The sequence below is a fragment of the Oxyura jamaicensis genome, chromosome Z (genome assembly GCF_011077185.1).
Source record: "Oxyura jamaicensis isolate SHBP4307 breed ruddy duck chromosome Z, BPBGC_Ojam_1.0, whole genome shotgun sequence".
In the NCBI taxonomy this organism is placed as follows: domain Eukaryota; kingdom Metazoa; phylum Chordata; class Aves; order Anseriformes; family Anatidae; genus Oxyura; species Oxyura jamaicensis.
The window spans coordinates 71,689,463-71,714,230 of NC_048926.1; positions in this window are offsets into that span (position 1 = coordinate 71,689,463).

Below are 24,768 nucleotides of genomic sequence, written 5' to 3' on the forward strand. Positions count from 1 at the left end.
GCAGCAAAGATAACCAGTTTCCACTGCAGAAATAATACTTATGACTGTCATTTACATACACTTCTGGGGCAAATTTTCATAGGTCTGCTCTATGGTGCTTGTTTCTTTTCCTTCTGTACCCAACTTTTGCCACTTTTCTTGGTGATCTAGGTAATAGATAAAGCAAGTCTGTTCTCTGCAAGCCAGAAGTCTATTTAAAATGTATTAAAAAGTCAATTTTTTAATTATTATTATTTTTTTTCTGCCAAATAGTGTCAGACAAAACTTATAAGCTTAATACATTGGTTTAGCACTGTGCCAGCTGGTTTTTTTCTTGAAATAATATTAATAGAGGGGGCAGAAATCAGTTATATGGTTGAGGTTTGGGGGGAAAAATGTGATGATCTCATTTTAAACATTTGGGTCACCACTTTTAATGCTGGGAATAGCATTCAGTACATCAATATATTACGATGTATTTTAGTGATTGTGTCAAAAAAAAAAGTCTGTTCCTTTTTTTTACAGGGAAGGGAAAAAATACAAGGACAAGCAGCAGTCTCTGAATATATTTTCTTAAATCTTTTTTTTTATTATTTTATAATTGAATTAGAAAAAGAAAATCTTGTTTAAGTATAGTATCACTTTTAGAAAGACAGTAGACCCTACTTGTTCCTAACTCTAGTGTTCCATTTTCTCTGCTATTGTGTATCTGCTCTTTATATCCTCCAGCTTTTTCTTAATTAAAATATAAAATCTTGATCAAATAAAGTGTTACATCAATTATCTCTTTGGAAATGATCTTTTCATTACCTCTTTTGCTGACCAGTCTCTCATGGGCTCACTTCCTGTGACCTCCTTTTATTTATTAATCTCATTATACTTTTTGAACAGTTTCTTAATATCTGCTTTCTCAGTAATATGGAGATCAAGCACTATATATCCACAGTTTTTAATATCCCATTGTTAGCTCTGTATTATGTTAGCTAGCTCTTGTATCCTGTTGGATGTGTTTCAAAAGATGCTGGGGTGCCCACATTTCCTAGTAAATTTGGGGAAGAGGGTGATAGAGCTGTATTAGGGTTAAAAAATATAGGTGCCTTATTGTATGTGCAATTGTAGAAGCATGAAGAATAATCTTCATACATAAAACTAAGACAAATTTTCTAGCCTTCAGGTTTTGTCACAAATTGACATTGTCTTTTTTGACAGTTTCTGGAACGCAAATCAGTTTTATATGGATATAGGTTGGTTGGTATAGATGTACAAAATTAAACGTTTCTTTGTTACCAAGGCTTGGCTAAGACATACCTATGTTTTCAGATGCAGCTTCCACAGTCTCGCAGAAGTGTGAAGTTATGATCTGTCTCACCACTTTTTCAAAATGAGTTGAGGGCATCCAGTAGGAATGTCTAATGAACTGTGTAAAAAGGAATGGGAGTCATCTTTTCTTTCAAATAAAGAAGCTTCTATGTAGGAATATTTCTGCTCTGGATGCAACAAAGTATTGCCATGGGGTGAGAGGAGGAGGCGGTGTGGATATTGGAGGCTCCAGTTAAGTGAAGTGGAGGAGAGCCTGCCTTGTCTGGGGTCTCCATGGGTCCACTGGTCCAGTCCTCTCTGGGATGTGGCAACTTTGTGCCTGAGCTGTTCCATTTTGAATATTAACATTGTACTTGCTGTGGTCCATCCAGCAACCCGTATGTCAGGATTATTATTAGTACCTTCACCTTTGCAAATATGTTGTATAACACCATACTGAACTGAGGTTCATCCAATTAGGAAAGTTAGCTTTTTGCAAATGCTATAGCTTGGGTAATGTAACATCAGGTTTATCACAGTGAATACACCTTAAATTTTGATCTCTTTTTGGAAATCCTACCCAACCCAAGGACAGCCCAGAGTCAACTGGTAGCCTGACTGTGCTAACTATGCACAGCTTTTCAGTGAGAAGGCAGTTTTGTGAGACATTAGGGAGGTAATGTATACAGATTAAGATAGCTGTTGACCTAGCAAGAGTGCTGCATATACATAATGTCACATCTTATTTGTGTTAAGTGACTGTAACTTCTAAGAGTCCCTTCATTTGTTAATATCTCTGCAAATTAAATACTAGCTATACCCCAATAGTAGACTTTGAAACCCTAATGATATTTATGATTAAGCACAGAACTTAGGTGGTTGCAAAGCCAGGACTGTGCTGTTGGTTGAAGTGCAGCTTCAACATCCTGTACATTATCCCTACACTATTTGCAGCCTAAAGACACACGGGTTTTGTCTGTTGTTCTGTACCTAAAACTCTGCAACATGGAGAGCTGGCACACTAGCAGACTCTCTTCAGCTACCTAGGTGACTGCTATTGTCTTCAACCAATTACCAGAACACAAAACAATCCTATTTTTAACTCCAAAAGAAAAGAGAAATAACAACTTGTCTTACAATTCCATTTTCTGCCCAGCATTAAAAAGTCAACTTATTGTAGCTGAAAATTGTCAGGTACTTGGTACAAAGCAGTGGAGGTGAATCAACACACATTACGAAGGTATCAAGTTTATTACAAGCAACTGAAAAATTAAGTCTGTAACTTAGAATAAATATTCCTTTACCTAGTGGGAGACCAATGAGTTATCATTTATATGAGGTTCTCCCATATAAAAAGAACACTTTATTTTCCCTTAATTTGAAAGCATCTGTCTTTACACTGTATTTATGTCATTATTTATCTATATTTAATATCTATTTGTCATACTTACATAAAGAAAAGCTTGCACTCCAAAACCGTATGATTGGTAGCAATGACTAATTGCACTGGAACTGAACATAAACTGGCATCTATCTCTTTCAGAAAACAGATCAATAGAAATATGAAAAAATAATACATTGAGAGGAACCAAAGTCCTTATCCTAAAACCTAGTGGACTTTTACTGAAAAAAAAAACAAAAAAAAAAAAAAGAGAATTTTTAAAATCTGCATATTTCTATTACAACTTAATATTAACCAGATTAACTTGTCCACAATGTCAGATTTTCATATTTGCCTTTCAGGTGTGATTATAGCCTTCATTTTTAAATGCATACCCAGATCTCCTGAAGTGCAGTACCCTATAGTTCTTGTAAGTCCACAAACTAAAGCAGAAAGTACTTCAGTCCAAGATAGGATGGAATAGGTAGATATGGGATACAGGCATAGGAAGGGGTTCTTTGTTTCTTCCAGCCAGGAGACAGAAAAATTATTAAATGCTTTCTTGTAACTAAAGCCTCTGAGCCTGTGAAACATTTCAGACCTCTTCTGCTTACATTATTTAAAGAGAATGATTTCATGAAAGCCGGTATAGTGCGACTGTGTAGTCTTATCCTTTCGCTAACACCTTCATAACCTCATGCAATTGCAGGCTGTTTGTACCCCATGTCACACTTATGAAATTATTTTGGTTTATTTCTTTGGTCTGTCCAGGATCATTGTCTCATTCACCCTCTTGGTTGTCCGTTTTAGTTTTCTTAGTCTTTATCATTTCTATTTCTGTACCATCTGCAAGTGTTTATCTTCTGCGCGCTGAATTTTGCAATGGGTCACCTTACCTTCACCTTTCTCCACTTGGTGGAAAGTGAATTTATTGAGGAGCATGCCCAGTTTTTAAGAAAAATGCAGTTAAGGCAGGTTATTCAAGGAGGAAAAAACAAAACAATTATCTTTCTTCTGTTTAACCTGTAACTAATATTCACACTTGCAAAGTCCCATCAGGGAAAATGAATTAGGTATGTCTTAACAGAATAAATTTGCTGTTTCTGTAGATTTTACTTCATTCTTAGCAAACACATTTGTGCTTGTACAAATGCTCCTACTTCTTCCTGGGACGGAGGGATTCTGAAACATACAGTTACAGGAACAGAATAGTGGAGGAGAGTTCACAGCAGCACATTGTGTTGCTATAAAGTCTGATCTGCCTATTACAAAATGGGATGTGCCACAGAGCAGAGCTGGCCTACCTTTGGCTCTACCCTTTTTAACCCAATGACTTTTGTGATACCAGCTTAGTGTTGCTAACAGTTTGAAATAATGCTCTGCCTTTACCATATTGCTGTTTTCCTGTCGATTTAGTAATTCTCTGGTGAAATATCTCTGAGTCATTGTAGCTATTACAGATTCATTGGTGCTGAAGAATGAAGCTTCATTAAGCCTATAGTGAAACATGCAAGTCCTTGAGGAGTTCTGCTGTTGCTTTCTTGGCCATATTTTGTCCAACAGAACTAGAAGGAAAACACATACATATGCATGCACCATATAAATATATAGTTATATATGTAGATATAAAATCAGCTATTCAAAGGAATGGTTGCAGCCAGGTATACTGTTGTATTCCTTGAGGACTCATAAACACAATGCTTTTTTTTTTCTTCTGTCATTTCTTCTCACAAAGTTGGTTATAAATCTACAACATTTTAAAAGAAAAAAAATGAATTAGATATTAGAATATGCAATTACCATATTAATACAATATGAGTGGATGAGAGAAGTATTAAAGCTGTTCTCATGTGCAAACTGTATTACTCAAGTACATCTCTTAAAAAAAAAAAAAAGACACAATAGCACAAAAGAGTCACAGAAGAGGTGCGGATCTTATGAAATGTAGTAATATTCTGTATATGGAAACCTAATGCATTCAATATATATTTTAATATTTCTTTCCATCATGATAATACGATGTTTTAACATATATTCTTTTGTGTAGATACAAGAAGTGTAAAAGTGAGAATGGGAATGGACCAGAAAAAGTAGTTGTTTTGTGCTGGCCTCATGGTGCAAGATCTACAGGTAAAATAGACTGAGATTATTCTGCAGAAACAAGAAAGGCTTACACCATCTCCTGTGGTTTGACCTGGAAGATTATTTTGCAGTTTCCATTCCTAATAAGTAACAGATCAGCTGTCTACTGGAATTGACAACACAGGCTTTAAACCAGCTTCAGATGATCCCAGGCTGAGAAATTGGTTCCACTGAGCTTTCCTAGGATGATGGGTTATGCTGGCCCAGCTAAACCTAAGGAACTTAGTTAAGGAATTTACAAGTTCCAGTTTAATCTTCTCAAGCCATTTGTGACTGTTCATTCCCAAAGCTGCCTTACTTACCTTTTCCCACAATTAAAATATCTCTCCCTCCTCCCCCAAGATATTGTCACAACTCCTAGACACAGTGGTTCCCAGGTATGTGATGCAGCAGGGCAGTGTGTCAGTGAAGGCCAACTCTTATGATGCAGTACATGTCTCTTAACCAAGTCTTTTCCATTTGTAGAACAAATCGATGAATGAAGGTCAGTAGAAATCTGCCTCTAGGTTAATTTCCAGATGCCCTCTGTAAAAGGTAATACTTCTCCTTTGTGCTTGCCAAATTCATGTGCCTCAGAACTATTTCTTTCCAAACATCTTTGATAACAGCACAAAGCTTTCAAGCCTGCTTAATGGAAACTTTAAAAACTTTTTTTCATTTTTATGCAGGGACTTGGAGCTAAATTCTGTTTGAACAGTTTATATGTATCAGATTAACCTCATGGTGCTCAGTGAAGCTGCATGAGATTTATGACATCATTACTGAAAAGATAATTTGGTCTCTGGCCAGCAGGAATGCAACGTGTCATATGAAAAATAAGCCAGTAGGGAGAATCCATCTCTGGTTGAAGCCATTCATGTAGAATGAGTCAAGTGCCAAGAAAAGTTCAAGGCTTTTCTAAAATATTTTGACTTTGGGTCATACTTTTACTTTTAACCTCTAAGTAGATTAAGTATTGAGTAATAATGGATTGCAACTAAGTATGTGCTTAATACTGTGAAGGCAGCTGCCATATAGCTGAAAGTATCCTGGCTTTCTAGTTGTGCTAACTACAAGAACAATATAACGTACTTTTCTCTGTTCTCAGGTAGATCCTGTTTTACCATCATAGAAATACTTGTACAGAACTAGATATACTAGCACAGACAATAATAAGTAACACCACCCTCTATTTAAGTATAATTATTCCATCATTAATGCTTTTTACATATTGGTAGAAAGGTACAATTATAACCCTAAATTAAGGGATTACTTGCATCCTGACACAACTTTCAAGTATAGATGAAACCTTGAAAGTTTAGGAGTCTTGTTTACTATGATTTCTTTGGCATTATAAACACATCTGTGAGAAAGCCAGCTATTTGCCTTTTTATGCTTTCTTGCACAAGCCAAAAACAAAACAAAACAAAACAAAATATACATGCTAGGTTTTTGAGTGAATTTTTCTCATTTGAAGAGCTTTGCATATCACACTGGTTTCTAGCAGATAAATGGGAGGGAAGGGTGAGGAAGAAAAGATTTTTTACTTGTTCAGAACTACCTTTGAAGCACATGAATAGGCATGAGGTTTCTGAAACTAAATTTCTCCACTAGGGTCCAGATTAAAACTGTATATTGTCTTCTTTTAGTCACTCTCCCATTTTTTTCCTCTCTTGTTCTGTCAAATATTATGAAATAACAAAATTATATTCTTAATAGTCTCGGGGACTCATTTCCTCCAGATGTAAAACAAAATCTTGTAAAAACATAAGCATCCACACACTCTATGGCAGTGTTAGTTCATTGAAGTTTCAGTGCTGTGCTCCAAAGTGCTCTGTTCCAATGACAGTAAGATCAGGTATGAAACTATTACACCTTACAGTATTTCTGTTGTATTGTTAAGAAAAGGTATTGTGTATTATTTGGATTGGAAGTATTCACTTTGCACCCATTTTCTGGAGGGTGGATATCTGTTTTAGGAAAGAGCCAGACACATTCAAAGGTTGCTGAGTGGGAAAGAGATGGGCAAGACGTCAATTAAAGACAACAGTATCTTCTTTTGGCAGTCTTATATGACAACTCTGAAAGATACTTAGATCTCCTACTTTTTGTTAGTTTTTGTTTGGTTGTTTTTTGTTTGGTTGTTTTTGTAGCAGAAATAAAAAGCTACAGGTGGTCCTGTGGCTGATTTTCCTCTACTCTAGCCTGGGTGAGTTTCCTCTCTTAGTCTGAGAATTGATTCCTGTGGTCTTATGAATCTAGACCTAGAAGAAGGTGTGTCATTGTGTTGTGTCCTGTCAAATGTTTATGCACTGCCTTTGTCAACTGTCCCCTTAAGCAGCATTGATGTAAGCATACACTCACACACACACACGCACAAATATAAATAAATAAATAAATAAAATAGAGAGAGAGAGAGAAAGCACCATGCATGCAATCTCTACATCTTTCTGGTGATGTTTCTTCTATATTTTTCTTCAGTAGCCTTCTGCTGCCACCTGCCTCCAAAGGATTTCCCTAAAATCAGCAGCTGAGAAATGGAGCTCAGAAGATTAACCTCCTGTGTGCACAGAACTTGCTTTGGAGTTTTGCATGCCAATCTTTTAAGCTTTGTGTAACAGAAAAAGGCATGTTGAGCGTACAACATCTACCTGTATCAGAGGTGAAACGCTTATTACTATGTGACAGAACAACAATTTGACACAGGTTTGAGTTTGCATGGCTGTTTTTCTGTTAAATTTTCTAAGTTGTGAACATGCAGCTGCAGTAGCAGATACCCCCCAACAGATTTAATGTTTGAAAAAGAGTTTAAAAGCTGAAAGTAATGTTTCCATCATAATGGAGACTGTATTATACAGAAAAATCTGATTGCTAATAATTTTTGTGTGTAGTGGTGTGAGCACCTCTCATCTGACCTTGTGTTTCATACAGCTGGAATTTCTGCATGTACTACTGTGCAGAAGTGGAGAAGGAGCAAAGCAGTGGTGAGGTAGTACAGGGCTGCGTGCATGTCTCTTTGCATTAGGTGTTCAAGTTCCCCACACCACGGTAGCCAATGTTTTCTTGGCAACTTAATAATCTGCCTTTACATCACTAATATCCTGGGCTCAATAACACAAAGAAATGATACATATAAGATTCATCACTGATATAATTCCAGTTACAGGCACATTCGTTCAGTAGTTAGACTCTCCCTACAAAGAGTTAGTATATTTGAATTGGCTGTGTAGGACAGAAAAGCAAGATTTAGATAAAAAACTAATCTCTTGCAAATTTAGCCTAATGGTGGAATCACTAAATGTCACTAAAACATTGTAGCACAAAAATATATCTATTACAAAGCCCTGAACGCTTTTGGCCTGCAGGCATCCTAAATGACATGCCTAGGAGTGCTCTGGAAGTAATTTTATAATGAATTCTCTTCCCTCTGTTCTGTACAGCATCTGGTTGAACTTGTTGAAATCACCTTTTTCATTGTTGTTGTTGTTGCAGGGCACACTATTGAGTAGCAAGTAATAATGCTTTATGGTTTGATATTTCAAATGTCTTTATAACAAGAACTCTAAAACCCTGTCTTTAATGTGGGGTATATAAATGTAAATTCATATAGCAATGATATATTGATGTTCGTGGAGCATAAATGGATGCTGCCTGTGAAATTTATTTGTATGAGATTGCTGGACAGACTAATAAAAGCAAAACAACACTATTTTATGTGAGTGGCGGGCATGACAAGTGAAAATGGCCTTTCACCTGAATGAAGCAATCCTTCCCTCAGTGTAAATTCTAGCCATTCTTTGATTGTTGAAATTTGTCGCATGAGTTTTTGGAAAATATACTTTCCTGTTGCTTCTTTCTGTTTTCACACGACTGAAAAGACCATCAGCCTGAATCTGGTAACACCCAGGGAAAATTGCACCTTTCAGCTCACAGTTGTTGGCTCTTGTTCTAAGCTTCATCAGAAACTAGATAAATGCCTCAAATGAATGTCACCCACTGTGGCCTGAAACTGTGATGAAATCATAACAGAGCCCCATGACCAGCTTAGCAATTTTGTCATAACAAGATCTGTGCCCTCCAGATAATACTAAAGCATAGCCCATTGCAGCAAGATCTGCTGTTGTGTAGCCAAGTGTACGTTTCAGGATAGTTTACATTTTGCTTTTTCTATCACTGTGATATTGAAGGCCCATAAGTGATGAGCCATTTATGTTTTATTATTATTATTATTTTCTATTCCCACAGTAACTTTATAGAGGTTTGCTTTCTGTTTTCTGGTCACAGGGTAAAAATTTTCATTCCATGCCTTTCTCATCTCAGTTACTGAAACAGCTTCTTGTACCATTCCCTCCACACACACCACCCCTGATATCCCTTTAGATAATCATCTTTACTCATTGCTCTACTTGCTTTGACTCCTCTGTGAGGCTTATTATTTGCTCATTTTCTTCCAGTGCATCATGGTCAGATTATTTCTCCCAGCTCCTGCACCTTTCATACCCTTGCCACCTCCTCTTTCTTTGTCTTGCCATGTTTCCCCCCATCTGAAAAAAAGTGTCACTGCAGGATTACCTCTACCTTATCAACCTGCAAGCCAATTTCTTGCTCAAACATGCCCTCCACCTTATACCCTTCTTCAGTCACTAAAAAATCCTCTTCTGCAGAATGGCCAGCCACTCCAGATGTTTTGGGATTAACACAAAATCATCTGCTCATGTGTCCTGCAAGAAGACTTGGTCTGACTTTTACAGCAGTGTGGTTACTTTGGAAGACTCTCTCAAAAATAGGTAATTTATTACTGTTTGCAGACCTTGTCACAAAATCAAAGGTAATAGTGGCCAGATGCTGTACATAGCTTACTTGTAGCAGCTGCAGATGCAACAGGCAGGTGCCGAAGTTATTGTATCAGAACAGCAGAGACCTTAAATAAAGGATCAATTGACTTTAGCCTTTGCTCAATCCGGACAACCATGTTCATAAATTTTCCAGCACTTGACCCATCAGAAATTTCTTCTGGATTTGAAGAAACCCCTGCAAATGATTTTTGCTGATCAATGTGTAGCTATTTTTCATTCCATTGGAGGAGCGTAAATTCCTGCAATAAGCTTCCTTCTATTTCTCCTGCCAATGCTGTCAGAGATCCATTTGGGGAGTCTTTTAGAGAATGCTGATGCATTATTGAAAACAGAGGATATTTCCCTTTCTTCCTTTACCTGTTTCTATGTGTTGCTTTGCATTTTGAGCTGTTTGTTAGAGAGGGGGAGTAGAGAACAGACAAATGTGAAGATTGGATTTTTTTGGTTTTCCATTGGTCAGGTTGCATGTAGATTGTGGCAAGAGACTTTTGGCTTTTGACTCTGCTGGTTTTGTCTTTCTCAACTTCTCACATTTTCTTCCATGACTAAGTCCATGTACAAATGTCAGTACACCCCTCTGTTCTTGCTTAATCTAGTTCTACAAAATACTTTGTTACGAGTTCAGAAGAGATATTTCCCCAGAATTTATGTTTTAAGACTAGGATTTTACTCCATTCTGTTTAGAGGCTTAGGGATTTTTTGTTTTGTGTTTTCTTGCATCTCAAGGATACAAAAACAATGAAGATATTTAAATCTGATGTAGCACAGTAAGCTCTTGTCACTTTCATGTCCTGGAAAAAAGTGACTCTTCAGAACAGTTGAGAATACAGTGAAAAATGTTGGCTTTTTACCTTTGTAGGAAATCCATGTAACTGCAAATACAAAATGGTAGTTTCAGTGGTTTAATATAAAACCATAGGTAGTTTAATAGAAGGAAAATCATCTCTTTCTCATTTAAAAGCTCTGCAGGAAGGAGGCTTAAATATACATAATGAGATGTTCTGTGTTTAAAATCTGTATTTTTTGAAAAATAATTTCCAAACACCCCCTTTAATTTTGTTCCCATTGAAATTCAACAGGATTTTCTGTCCTCCCTGCCAAAGAAAATATAACTGCTGTCCAAACCATGAAACAGATAGAAAAGGAGGAATTCACTGTAAAACCTGAGTGGAATGGCCCTTTGATACTTATAGTATCCATAAGTATCAGTCAGTTAGAGTGCTATGGAAATTGGTGGGAGGTGAACACAGGTCTCAGCAAGGGAACACCGAAGGATTTTTTTCATGGGTGGCCTATTCCCAGACATTTTCCATTTAGGTGTAATATGAACATTGATAGATCTTTACCAGAAAACCACAAACCTCTGTCATTTGACCTTGGTTAGCAGCATGAAACTTTTCCAAGACTGATGCAGCCCCCTCTGGGCTGCAACACTGATTTTCTACCTGGATGGCTGCCTGGACCAGCCATATACAGATAGAAATCTGATTTTTTTTTTTTTTTTTCATCCCATTTGCTCCTCTTCCATCAGAGAGATGGATTGCCTAGGATCTTCTTAATACCACAGAAGTGTGTCTGCTTAGCTCTCTGAACTGCACTCCAGCTTTGACATTGGGATCGTGTTTTGCATCTCTAAGATAAGGAAAGTTGATGTGGAAAGGCTGTTTCCCTGTACTGCTCCTAGAGCTCGCTGTTAGTGGGATGAATGTAAACTTTACTTTACACCTTCAACTTCATTTTATCTTTGCAAAACAATGCAACCTCGATAACAGCAATGTCAAAGCAAATTAATTCCCCAGATATTTTCTAATTCTGAACTTACATAGAGTGTGTTTGGAGAGAGAGCGTAAGTAGGGATTGCATCAAGGACTAATACTTATGTCTGTACAGCAGGATGTGCGGTTGCCATAGCAGCAATCAATCTGCTGCATAGGGAGTAACAAACTGATTCAAAGGCAAAGACTGATTTAGGTCAAGGAATAACACTTCATAAAAAGAGAGACTTCTGTGTGACTTTTGATGGTTGTTTTGCTTTTGTGAATGCACTTGCAATGTATATTGAGAAAACGCCCAAATGCCAGAACAAGTGTGTGAGGACTCAAGAGCCCTTGAATACTGGGAAGAACCAGCCCACTTATAGCACTTCTGGCAGCTCCAGTGTCAGCTGTAGAAAAGTATAGATAAGGTGATGAGGTCTTGCTTGTTTTATGTTATTTATGGGTTCGTTCCTCTCTAACTGATGAAAAAACATTCCGAAGATGTTACATGAGTGCTGGCCTCTGCTAGAAAGTGGATGAGCTCACACTGAAATGTTTGCATGCCCTGAGCTGTGGGAGCACCTGCTTGCCTCAGAAATGTCAGTGGTATTTTTGGTAAGTATTCATATAGATGTGTGCCTATATGTGTATGTGCACATATTTTTTAAGGAGACAATTCACTTCTGGAGAAATTAAGTTGTGACACAGGGAAATCAAAATGACATCGATTAAATAATAATAATAATAAAGACACTGATTATATAAGTCTAGCAATCTGAGTACTAAGGAACTGGTGATTGTCTTCTATTTTACCATAGTTCAGAATGTGTGGTGTGGTGTAATACCAGCTTCGTACTATTAAACACTTTGTTAGTGAGTAGGAGTGTGTTGAGTAGAAAAGGCTGCAGTTTGTGAAGATCTGGCTATGATGTGACAGCCACCTTATTGTGACGTGAAGTTCCGGTACCCACAGTTCAGGGCAGGTTAATGAATGGGACTGCTAAAACCTCAGCAGTGACATGTGAATGGGTAGGAAACCTTTTTTGGTAATGGGTAGGAAACACTCTGGTCAATCCATTTAAATAATGAAAGAGAGGATGAAAGAGAGGATAAAAGTGTGTCTTGGTCAGTCTTGAGTATTTATATGGGGAACAGAAACTTAATAAAACAGTCTTCTCAATGTAGTAACCACAATTACATCAGTATTCAATGAAAGTTGAAGATAGTCAAGTTCTAATTAAAAATGAGATGAGTTTGGGCAATGAGAATAATCACAGTGACAAACTGGAAATTCCTTCATGAGATGTGCCATCACTGGAAAGTTTCAAGTAGAGGCTGTAGACTCCTCTAGAACACATACAGCAAATTGAGCATGGCTATAGAAATTAAGGTGATAGGACTTAAAACCATAGCATGCTGTCTACAGAAGTAGGACTACACCATTCTCAGCCCATGCCTCCAAGATCTGCCTGTTTACATTGTTCTGCAAAACCATAGGCTGTTGGCCATGCAAAGACAGGTGCATCCAACAGGTTGCCTGTAAACTCCTACTGTGGAAATGCTTATGGGATCTAATTAAGCCTCCACATCAACTTAACCTCTGCTCAAGGTGAAAGGAAGGACACCCATTATGGTGTTTTTTTTGTTGTTGTTGTTGTTTAAGCTAAGAACATCTGCACATTGGAGGTGAGGCTGCAGCTACTGACTGCTATAACAAGGACTTGAGATGAGCTGACAAACAGCAGTGACTTTAGCCCTGTTTGACCCAGCCTGGTTTCAAAACATTGAATTAACTTCCAAGCTTTCTGTCTATACATTATTACCCATCCACACAGCCATCAGTCCCATATGTTGTTTTGTTTTTACATTATTCTTTATTTAATTTTATCATGCCATGACTGTGGTGGCGTATTCCAGGAAAAGCTCGCCTTTTGAGTATAGACATGGCTATATTACAATAAAACACTTTATCTTATGCAATGTGTTTTCATGAGAGCAATATTATTTAGCAATATTCTTCTTGGTAGCCTGATTAGAGATTTGAACCAGAGACTCACCTGAGAGCAGAGTCCTCCACAAAATTAATCTCTGAGCACTCTGTAATGTGATAATGGGGTTATAGTGGGGTGATAAATGTACCTGGTATCCAAACTTATTGATAACACTCTTTCTGGACACAGACAAGTTTAACCCACAGTGGAAGGAGCGTGACAGAACAGTGCCTTCTTTCAGCAAAGCCTGCATCTGCAGTGGTGGTTGGAAGGGGAGACCTTTTAACAGGTTACTTCTACGAAATATCAGCCTGCACTTTTCACCCACTGTCAGTCATCATTTCTGTTGCAGAGGGTGTTTTTTGTTGTTGTTTTTGTTGTTGTTGTTGTACTGTTTATTAATTTTTGTTTTGTCAAAAATAAAATACTCTGAAGAAGAAAATGAAGAAAAAAAATGGGATAAATGAAGAAGCAGAAAAACAACAGCTGGGTGATGACATTACTCTTCACTGATATCTCCACCTCCTTTTCCAGGATATAAGTAGTAGTACAGGAAGAAAACATGTTTTCTGCTAAGACCCTTTATATTGTTTTCAGTCTATTCAGTGTTCATTCTCTGTCCCTCCATGAAAAGTATTATATTTCACTGGGGCACAAAGGTTTGGGATTAGCATCCTCTGCCTGTTTTGGGGAAATCAGTTTGGTAAGGGCTCTCACTGTTCCTCTGCTGTGTCCTTTATTCTCTGTACTTCAGACATTTTCCCTGCCTTTGCCACCTCAAGTCAGTCTGTAAAACTGTTTGTTACAGCTATTAATGAAAGAGGTGACAGAGGTGACACTGAGCTACTGACTCAGAGAACAATTGAGACATCCTTGGGGGGGGGAGGGGGTTGGGGAGGAGATTGTTTTATGTGGATTATGTAGCCAACAGTGATCAAATATAGGTCATTCTTGAGATTCATGAACCATCTCCCTGTCACTGTGGTGTATGCTGCACCTGAACAATCATTTTTCCTCTTTACCTGGACCTGGAGAGTCATTGTCTTCTTGCCCTGACATTGAGGTTATTACCTTTTCACGCAGCATGATATGTGACAGAAACAGCATTGCAAAATTTTGGTTCAGCTGCATGATCAGGGTTCCTCGAAGGTGTTGGGTGTTCATCAGCAGTTATTAGTCTTCATTCCAGCAACTCAAGATCCACCCTTAATCCTGACAGTGAATAGTTCTGGTCTCACTTGTTTTTCAATGTGTCATTTAATTGTTTCCCACTGACCCTCCCCCTTCTCTCAGGAAAAAAATATTCAAGTGGGTGCATACACAGTGGGAAGAATGGTGGTTTCCCAGAACTCCTGAAGAGCTTGTAAGCAAAACTCCAAAAAACAGCAAGTTTTCAACCATGGCTCTGTGTGGGGTGAGGGGATGGGTTGGAAAGCTTCCAGAAAGGTACTGAAAATTTAGGGGAAAAATTAAAAAAATGCTTCTTCTAATATATAGGTAGGTCAACCAAGCATGATATTTTCTCATTGTGGAGAAAATTACCTGTCCCCCAAAGCAATGTTCTCATATTTGAAATTGAAGAATTCAGGGGATTTAAACCTTTATCACCGGGATCATTTGTTCTGTGCTCTTAAGCTTGAAAGACTGTTAACATAACTTGAGTTTATATGGTACTCTCAAGTTGCCAATGTTCTATGCAATCCCATGGTTTGCATTCTGATGCAGCTTGTGCACTGTGATATGCAAATAACAAGTGTGTTATGCTGAGTGTTGGGATGCCCATGGCCCGTGCAGCAGCATTAATGTTGTGCAACAGCCATCCCCAGTTAAGAAAACATCAAAATAACAGTTTACACTCTTTTGTGGGAAAAATCTGTCTTGGGTATCAAGTCCTTTCCAAATTTGCATACAGAATCATACAGTGCCAAACATATGATACCATTTTTCCTTGTTTTTATATTTTGATGATGTTTTCCATGTTATGACACCTACAAAATTAAGAATATCCCTTAGTTATTGTTTCCAAACATAATGATCTCTTGCAAGTGGTTGTGCAATTGAGCATAGTCAAAAAGTCCTACTAACATTGAGCAGCAAAGTATTATACTTGCTTGCATCAGTGTTAGCCTATACTAAAATTTCATATTGCAGGAATGACGCATAGTGGGTTCAGTGCTAACTGAACTGATCAAAAATTGTTCCCATTTTGGAGAAGGAAGGACTTGAAATTGCTCTCTTTTATCAGTCATAATGCTATGGAAGTAAGTGAAATACAATTTCTAAATTTGGGATTGTTGGTTTTCACAGCTGCTGAGAAAAATTCTTATGGTCATTATTTGGTATAGGTTAGGATAAACGTAGTCAAAAACTATATACAGTCTCAGAAATTCCTTGTTATTTTCTTCATTAAACAACACAGCCAACATTTCTGGTGTAAAAGCTGCGAAGCTATTTCATAGCTGGAAGCATGATAGGGCTTTCTGGATGTTATTTTGTGGTTTCAGCTTCTGGCATTTGGGCAATCTGAGTTTAATCACTACATCTCACCTTGGACACTTCTGGGCCTGTGATAAGATCTGTGATCCTTAACAATATGAGGAATGTTTCTGATATTGTTCCAGATGTTCATTTTTGCATTTGAGCATTTGTTTTTCCCATGTTGCATGAGGACAGTTATGCTTTTCTACATTTCTGTTCTGCCACAAGAACAGGGAGAATTCTATTTTGTAAAAACGTAGTGAGGTTTGAAGCCATAGGGTCTGAGGAAAATTCAGGCCAGCAGGGACCTGGGGAGGTCTCCAGCCCAAGCCACTGACCAGAGCAGGCTCAGCCCTGGGGTCAGACCAGGTTGCTCAGGGCTTTATCCCACAGGGGCCAGAGACCCTCCAAGGAGGCAGGTGGTACCACATCCCTGGGCCAATGGCACCAATGTCCTCATGGAGGACAACCCATTCCCTTAAATCCAGTCTGAACATCAAATGATTCTGCTGCCCTTACCCCCCTGCTGAGCAGCACTGTGAAGAGCCTAGACCAAACATACAAACATTTGAGTCTTTGAGGCTAAGTAGAAGAGAATAAAGGGGAAGAGGTGAGCAACAGCAAAGTGACAGGATAAATCACAAGCATGGCTCTGTGTGTGAAAGTGTCTCTTTAATAGGAACAAGTCCACTCTCTTGGGACTGTTTTATGCCAGAGGAGCAGATGATGCCCTGCTGGCTGTCAGACCAAGCACACCCAGCCTCCAGCCCACACCTGATCCTGCAGCTGCATCTCTTGCATTTGGCAGTGCTGTGCACCATGCAGCTACAAGAAGTTGCTGCTGCCCTTCAGCAAAACAAGTCACATTGGTTTCAACTCCCTTCAGAACACAAATGGGAAGAAAGATGCAGACCCCACTACATGAAGTGGGAAAAAAGTTCTTTCAAATTCCTAAAATGATAACAAAAAAAAATGAAACTGCAGAAAAGCAAATAAAAATGAAACAGTGCAGTGGAGTTTTTCGTTTTTGTTTTGTTTTGTTTTTGTTTGGTTGGTTGGTTGTTTTTTTTTAGATAAAGCTACCCTCCCCCCCAGAAACAAATAAATAGGACTAACAAATCTTATTTGCAATAGTTATTTTTAACCTGAAATTTAATATTCTGACTTCTGATTTTTTTAACTGTCCCAAAGCAGAAAGATCCACACTACATGGTGTTTTCATCAGAATGTCTAGAAAATTTTAAGAGAAACTAGTGAGACTGTGTGGGTGTAAATATACAAACAAACACTTTTTAATCAGACAAGCAGCCATTTAGAAAAAGGCTAATGCGTGCTACGTTTTGGTATTGAACATATTTTTCTATTTCAAGTAGAAGGAAAAATATCTAGTATTTTGATACCATTTTATAAAAATGGTATCAAGAATTACTACTGTTGAACAACACTCTCTTTTTTACCTTATTATTTTTGCTATAAAAGTATACAATAGACAACTTTTGAAATTCACTCCAAGCAGGGCAAATAAAACCCCAAAGCCCTTCATTTCACTGACTCATATTTTCATTATTATCATAATTGTGTGTTTGTGCTTTCATATCATGGCAATGCACATGGCCCCAAAATGGTTTGGAGTCAAAGGCTGTATCTTGTGAAATCAGGACAGGAAAAATTCATGCCCCATAGAGAAAATGGGCATTCTCACTGCTCTCATCCAGACAAAATAATACAGTACTATTGAGTGGAATTAAGGTTGTTCCACAGGTCTCATTCAGAGCTCACAGTAGTAAAAGAAGCAAAAGCAAACAGAATAAATTATACTGTTTCCACACACTGCTCTGCACCTGTGATTTGCTCACCAAGGACATTGTAAATTTCTAATTAATTTTCTTGTATTCCTATTGGTACAAATAAAGACAATAGAAATCTGTTCTGGTAAAAAGAAACAATGCTACAAACAATTACAATGCATTTATCCTGCAAGTAACAGAAAAATACTGAACTAAATGAAAATTAACCATTCTTAGCATTTCAAAAGTGTTCTCTTGGATTTTTCTATGCTGCCAATCTGGGGATTTCATTCCATTCCATTTTTTTTTTTTTTTTTTTTTTCCTGATATCACATCCTTTTCTATTGAAAATTATGTGATTTGCTGAAAAGTAAAATAATTTTGTGTATCATAAATGACCACGGTACTCACAGAGGAATTACTTAGACTGCATGCATCAGTTAAAAGTTAGTGTTCATAAAAGAGCTTTTAGTAAATAATGAGGTGACAGTGGTGATATTGAGAGATGTACGGTACAAAAAGAAAGATGCCAGGAGGAGAAGTCTGATGTAGTTGGTTATATTATCATAAGGGATTTGAACAATAAATGTAATCTGTTTAATTTCTATTGCCATTAAATATTATTTTGTAATAGAGTGAACTGAAATCTTTCCACACATTTCTTTCTTTTCTCTCTCTCTCTTTCTCTATCCCTCTCCCTCTCCCTCACTTGGACATTAGGGATAGTTGTATTTTGTTAATCTGTCCAGACAAAATTGTCAGCAGCTGAAAAGGGAAAGGTAATGCTTGGCCTGGTTTCTCCATGTTTGCTGGAAGACGCATGAACATTAAGGCATTCAGATGACTTTTAACAGGCAGAGCCTGGTCGTTCTGCTTTGAGAGTCCACCTTAGCCAAACCACCCTCTCCATATTACTTTAACTCAAAAGACATGAGTTTACACAGTGTTTTTCTGTTGCTTACTCTTTGATGGCAGACAATGTCACATAATGTTCCAGTAACTTCAAAGAGAGATGCATCACATATTGGTAACTCTCTCAAACAGCACTAATTTATTCCTAGAAAGGAGTTTTGTGGTTAGATGTTGGGGTGGAGATTTTATCTTTTAAAAATATATTTTAGTTTGTCAGGAAGAGATTTATTTTCCTCTTGATTCCTGCTAGCAGGTAATAAGATACCTGCCATGCTTTTCAGGCCTGTTCAGTTCTTTTGTGTCTCAGCATATCTGTCAAATGACTCTTCAGGCAGCTTTTCTGTTCTTCTGAGAAGCATAAATGTGACCTTTAGTTCTGTCAGCAAATGAAGTGTCTGAAGCTCTGTTCATAGAATCATAGAATCATAGAATATCCTGAGTTGGAAGGGACCCTTAAGGATCATCAAGTCCAACTCTTGACACCGCACAGGTCTACCCAAAAGTTCAGACCATGTGACTAAGTGCACAGTCCAATCTCTTCTTAAATTCAGACAGGCTCGGTGCAGTGACCACTTCCCTGGGGAGCCTGTTCCAGTGTGCAACCACCCTCTCTGTGAAGAACCCCCTCCTGACGTCCAGCCTAAATTTCCCCTGCCTCAGCTTAACCCCGTTCCCGCGGGTCCTGTCACTAGTGTTAATGGAGAAAAGGTCTCCTGCCTCTTGACAACCCCTTACGAGGAAGTTGTAGACTGCGATGAGGTCTCCCCTCAGCCTCCTCTTCTCCAGGCTGAACAGGCCCAGTGACCTCAGCCGTTCCTCGTACGTCTTCCCCTCCAGGCCTTTCACCATCTTCGTAGCCCTCCTCTGGACACTCTCCAACAGTTTCATGTCCTTTTTATACTGTGGTGCCCAGAACTGCACACAGTACTCGAGGTGAGGCCGCACCAGCGCAGAGTAGAGCGGGACAATCACCTCCCTTGACCTACTAGCGATGCCGTTCTTGATGCACCCCAGGATACGATTGGCCCTCCTGGCTGCCAGGGCACACTGCTGGCTCATATTCAACTTGCTGTCTACCACGACCCCCAGATCCCTCTCTTCTAGGCTGCTCTCCAGCGTCTCATCGCCCAGTCTGTACATGCAGCCAGGGTTTCCCCGTCCCAGGTGCAGGACCCGGCACTTGCTCTTATTGAACTTCATGCGGTTGGTGATCGCCCAGCTCTCCAACCTGTCCAGATCCCTCTGCAAGGCCTTTACGCCCTCATTTGAGTCCACAACTCCTCCAAGTTTGGTGTCATCAGCAAACTTGCTCAAAATACCCTCTATTCCTACATCCAGATCATTTATAAAAATATTGAAAAGTACCGGCCCTAAAATGGAGCCTTGAGGGACCCCACTGGTGACCGCCCGCCAGCCTGACGCAGCTCCATTTACCATAACCCTTTGGGCCCTGCCCGTTAGCCAATTGCTCACCCATCGTATGATGTTTTTATTTAGCTGTATGGTGGACATTTTGTCCAGTAGGATCCTATGGGAAACCGTGTCAAAAGCCTTGCTGAAGTCCAAAAAAATCACATCAGCTGGTTTCCCTTGGTCCACCAGACGGGTGATCTTATCATAAAAGGAAATCAGGTTAGTTAGGCAGGACCTACCCTTCACAAACCCATGCTGGCTGGGACCAATGACTGCTTTGTCCCCCAGGTGCGCCTCAATAAGTCCGAGAACCAACTTCTCCATGATTTTACCAGGCACTGACGTGAGACTGACAGGCCTGTAATTGCTAGGGTCTTCTTTCTGACCCTTCTTGAAAATTGGCACAACATTTGCCAGCTTCCAGTCTACTGGGACCTCTCCAAATTCCCAGGATCGTTGAAAAATAATTGAGAGAGGTTCCGCGATGACATCCGCCAGCTCTTTCAGCACCCGGGGATGAATCCCATCCGGACCCATGGACTTGTAGGGATCCAGGTGGAGTAGCAAATCCCGCACACGTTCAGGGTCAGTTGGGAGTTTGTCATCCCCACCGTCCCGGTCCTCCAGCTCAGGGCACCCTGGGTCCCGAAGCCCATCATCGGCATTGAAGACAGAGGCAAAGAAGGCGTTAAGCGTCTCTGCTTTGCCTACGTCATCGTCTGTGAGGAGACCTTCCCTATCAAGGAGCGGCCCTATGTTTTCTTTAGTTCTCCTTTTTCCATTTACATATCTAAAAAAAACCTTTTTATTTTCTCTGTTGTACAGCTACTTCTTGTACTTTTGCTTTAGCTATGTTTTTTCAGTTTTCTCAGGTGTGTATCAGACTTCCACACTTTGCAGCTTGTGTGTTTGAGATCTGGGAAAAGTGTTTCTTTAGGATATGTAATGAATGATAGGGTGACAATAAGCTTTCAAAAGCTCATACTCGCCCTTTTGTTTCCTCATCTGAAATAAGTGAAATTAGCAGCTTAATTGTCATGCACCAGAAAAGATCACCAGGCAGAAAGAAAGATTTAGAAGGCTGTGTAGCATTTCTGCTAATACACCTGAAGAACACTCTGCAGATCTTTGATTTGATTCCATACAGTTGTGTCTAGTTGCCTCTTCTATGTGTACAAAGACAAAGAGTGCATTTAATGTCAAAAGTTGAACTTTCATTTTTTACGGTAGATTCTAAATGATTATTGATTTGTAGGAAGGTGAGTGTTGATGATTAGTTGGCAATTGCTAAATTGTGTTAGCCAGAATAAGAACATGTAGGGGTAGAATGGAAAATCATGTTCATGTTCTCATGACCAATCTGCTATTTGTTTTCATTCCAGATCTGAAAGTTTTTTTTTTTTTTTTTTTTTTTTTTTCTTGTTTGCAATTGATAGGACAACATATCATTGCTGCTAGAGCTAAGCTTTCCCTTATTTGCATTTCAGCCCTAGAGAGTTCTTTTGTAGTTTAGCTTTCATGATTATTTTGTATTCCTCTCTGGAATATGCCATTGCTTTCAATCTCTGATCATGGTATAGTATACAATATATATGGTAAACAGTGGGTAATTGTAGTTCTTTGGTAACTTTACAATACATTGAGACTAATTTTCTCACTTACTGGCCAAGGTTTTCAACCACCAACAGACCAAAATTCCTCTGGCCAGAATACACTGCAGTCATGGTCTTGGCCTTGTACTTAACACAATGCACTTGTAAATGTAGTTTCTCCTTTTGAATTTGTTCCCTTTCATCATTTTTCTCCCTTGTGCTGGTATTTTCCAGAAATGATTCTTTAAATTATAAAATTAATAAACACAGAATTACTACTTCTATACATATGTCATATTCTAAAGGTGTAAGACACATAATAAGAGATGAATCTGTGGCACATAGAAGATATTGTGCTCATAAAATTCATTGAAAATAAATTTGTTTTCTGTGGTAACATACACAACTGTCTGTTGTTTTCTGTATTAATTGGTCTCTTCTGTTTCTGCTCATGTGTCTGTTTAATAGGCATCAGCTAGTGATGTTCCCCAGCAGGAATTTGTACTAGCAGCATAATGTTTCTGGAGACTTTCATGTAAAAATGTTTTTATTTTAATATGTATTGTCCTTCTGCATTGAAATTGTCCTCGATTGAATTTCACCTAAATTCTTTTCAACTTCAGAGTAGGTAGTGAACTCGGTAAGTTTTCCACTTTTAGTGTATAGACTTACGTATTTTCTTGCTTATACTGTGCAGCTGACCATGATAGTTTCAGAAGGGAAGGTGGCAGGGAAGGAATGGGAATTAATTGAAATTCATCCAATCTTTTATTATCAATTACCTGCAAAAATGAAGAAATTGTCATTGTCCTACAAGCATTCTCCATCTGCATCAGACTGGTTATTTGAAGTGGGAAAAGTATTTCTGGTCTGTTCATCAGTTGGAAGGAATCGGTGTTACACCTTTTAAGCAGGAGCCTCCTCTAGGATTTGGGAAAGCACTGAATTCAGTGCTGAATGTGCAAGAGTCTGAAGTACAATTTGTTTCCATTGTGAGTTTGAAAACTATGTGTCTCTATGAATCTCTATTGTGTATCTAAAAATGCAACTGCTTTGATGAACAGAAATGATAGTTTTCTCTTCTGATGTCCTCTAGCAGGGTGGCTGAGGCCACTAACATCTCACAAAGGCAGAGTAGAGGGGGACAATCACCTCCCTTGACCTGCTGGCCACCCTCTGTTGATAAAGCCCAATTCATCAAGTTGGCCTTCTGGGCTGCAAGTGTACACTGCCAGCTCATGTCAAGCTTTTCGTCCACCAGCACCCCCAAGTCCTTCTCTACAGGGCTTCTCTCAATGAGTTATTCTCCAGGTTTGTACTCATGTCTGGAATTGCCCTGTGTAGCACCTTGCACTTGGACTTGTTGAACCTCAATACGTTCACATGGGCCCACTTCTCCAGCTTGTCCAGGTCCCTCAGGATGGCATCCCTTCCTTCTGTTGTATCAGCTGCACAACTCAGCTTGGTGTCATCTGCAAACTTGCTGAGGGTGTAATCAATCCCACTGTCTATGTCATTGATAAAGATATTAAACAGTACCAGGCCCAGGACAGACCCCTGAGGGATGCCACCCGTCACTGGCCTCTACTTGGACACAGATCCATTGACCACCGCTCTCTGGGTGCAACCTTCAAGCCAACTCCTTATCCACTGAATGGTCCGCCCATCAAATCAATTTCTCCCCAACTTGGAGATCAGGATGTCATGTGGAACCATGTCAAAAGACTTACAGATATCCAGGTACATGATATTAGTTGGTCTTCCCTTTTCAACTGGTGCAGACACTCTATCGTAGAAGACCTGACTGGACAGGCATGAGTTACCCTTGGTGAAGCCAAGCTGGCTGTTTCAGATCACCTCCTTGTCCTGCATGTGCCCTTTGGGACTTTGCTCCCCCCAGCCTCCATTAATGGGTTCAGTTAAACAAAAGATTTGGGAAGCCTGACTGGCAGTGAAGATTGAGGCAAAAAAGTCATTGAGTACTTCAGCCTTCTCCATGCCTATTGTTACCAGTTCCCCCTTCTCATCTATTGGGGTGGGGGTGGGGTGGGGGGGGGGAGGGTACACTCTCCTTGGCCTTTCTTTTCTGAGCCTATACCTATAGAATCCCTTCCTGTTATTCTTTGCATCCCTTGCCAAGCTCAGTTCCAACAGTGCCTTGGCTTTTCTGATCCCATCCTTGCACATCTGGACCACATCCCTGTACGCTTCCCAGGCCACATGTCCATGCTTTCACTTCCTGTGCATTTCCTTCTTGCACCTCAGTTTGACCAGCATGTCCTTCCTCAGCCATCCCGGTTGTCTGCCCTTCCTTCTTGTTTTATTATGAGGGTGGATTGAGAGTTCTTGCGCTCTAGGGAAAATATGCTTAAAGAGTTGCCAGCTCTGCTCAGCTCCTTTGTCCCTAAGGACAGTGTTCCGGGGGATCTCACCTACTAGGTCTTTCAATAGTTTGAAGTTCACTCTTTGGAAGTTTAAGGTCCTGCCTTTGTTCTTTGCCAGGCCCATATTCCTTGAGATCACAAACTCAATCAGAGCATGGTCACCACAGCCCAGACTGCCTCCAATCTTGACCTCTTTAATGAGCTCTTCCAAATATGTGAGCACCAGGTCCAGTAATGCTGCTTCTCTGGTTGGTTTGTCTAATAGCTGGACCAGGAAGTTATCCTTAATGCACTTTAGGAATCTACTGGGTTGCTTGCAGCCTGCTGTGTAGTTTAGCCAGCAGACATCTGGGTGGTTGAAATCCCCCATCAGGATGAGGGCGTGCAAGCATGACGCTTCTTGTAGCTGAAGTAAGAATGCTTTGATCAGGCAGCCTGTAGTAAACCTCAACCACAAGCTGTCCTTTACTGGTGTGTACCTTAACTCACCCACAAGCTCTCAACCTGTCCATGCTGTTTCTCAGAGGCATCTCTTTGCATTCAATCCCTTCCCTAATGTAGAGGGCAACACCCCCTCCCTTGTTTCTCTGTCTCTACTGAAGTTTGTAGCTGTCTATTCCAGTGTTCCATTTATGTGATCCATCCCACCATGTTTCCATTATAACAATCAGATTGTATTTGTCTAATAGCACCATGGTTTCCAACTCCTTTTGCTTCTTTCCCATGCTGTGTATGTTTCTGTAGAGGCACTTCAGTTGGGCTATCAGCCATATTACATTTTCAGAACCTTTCCTCTTTGCATTGAGACAGTTCACAAG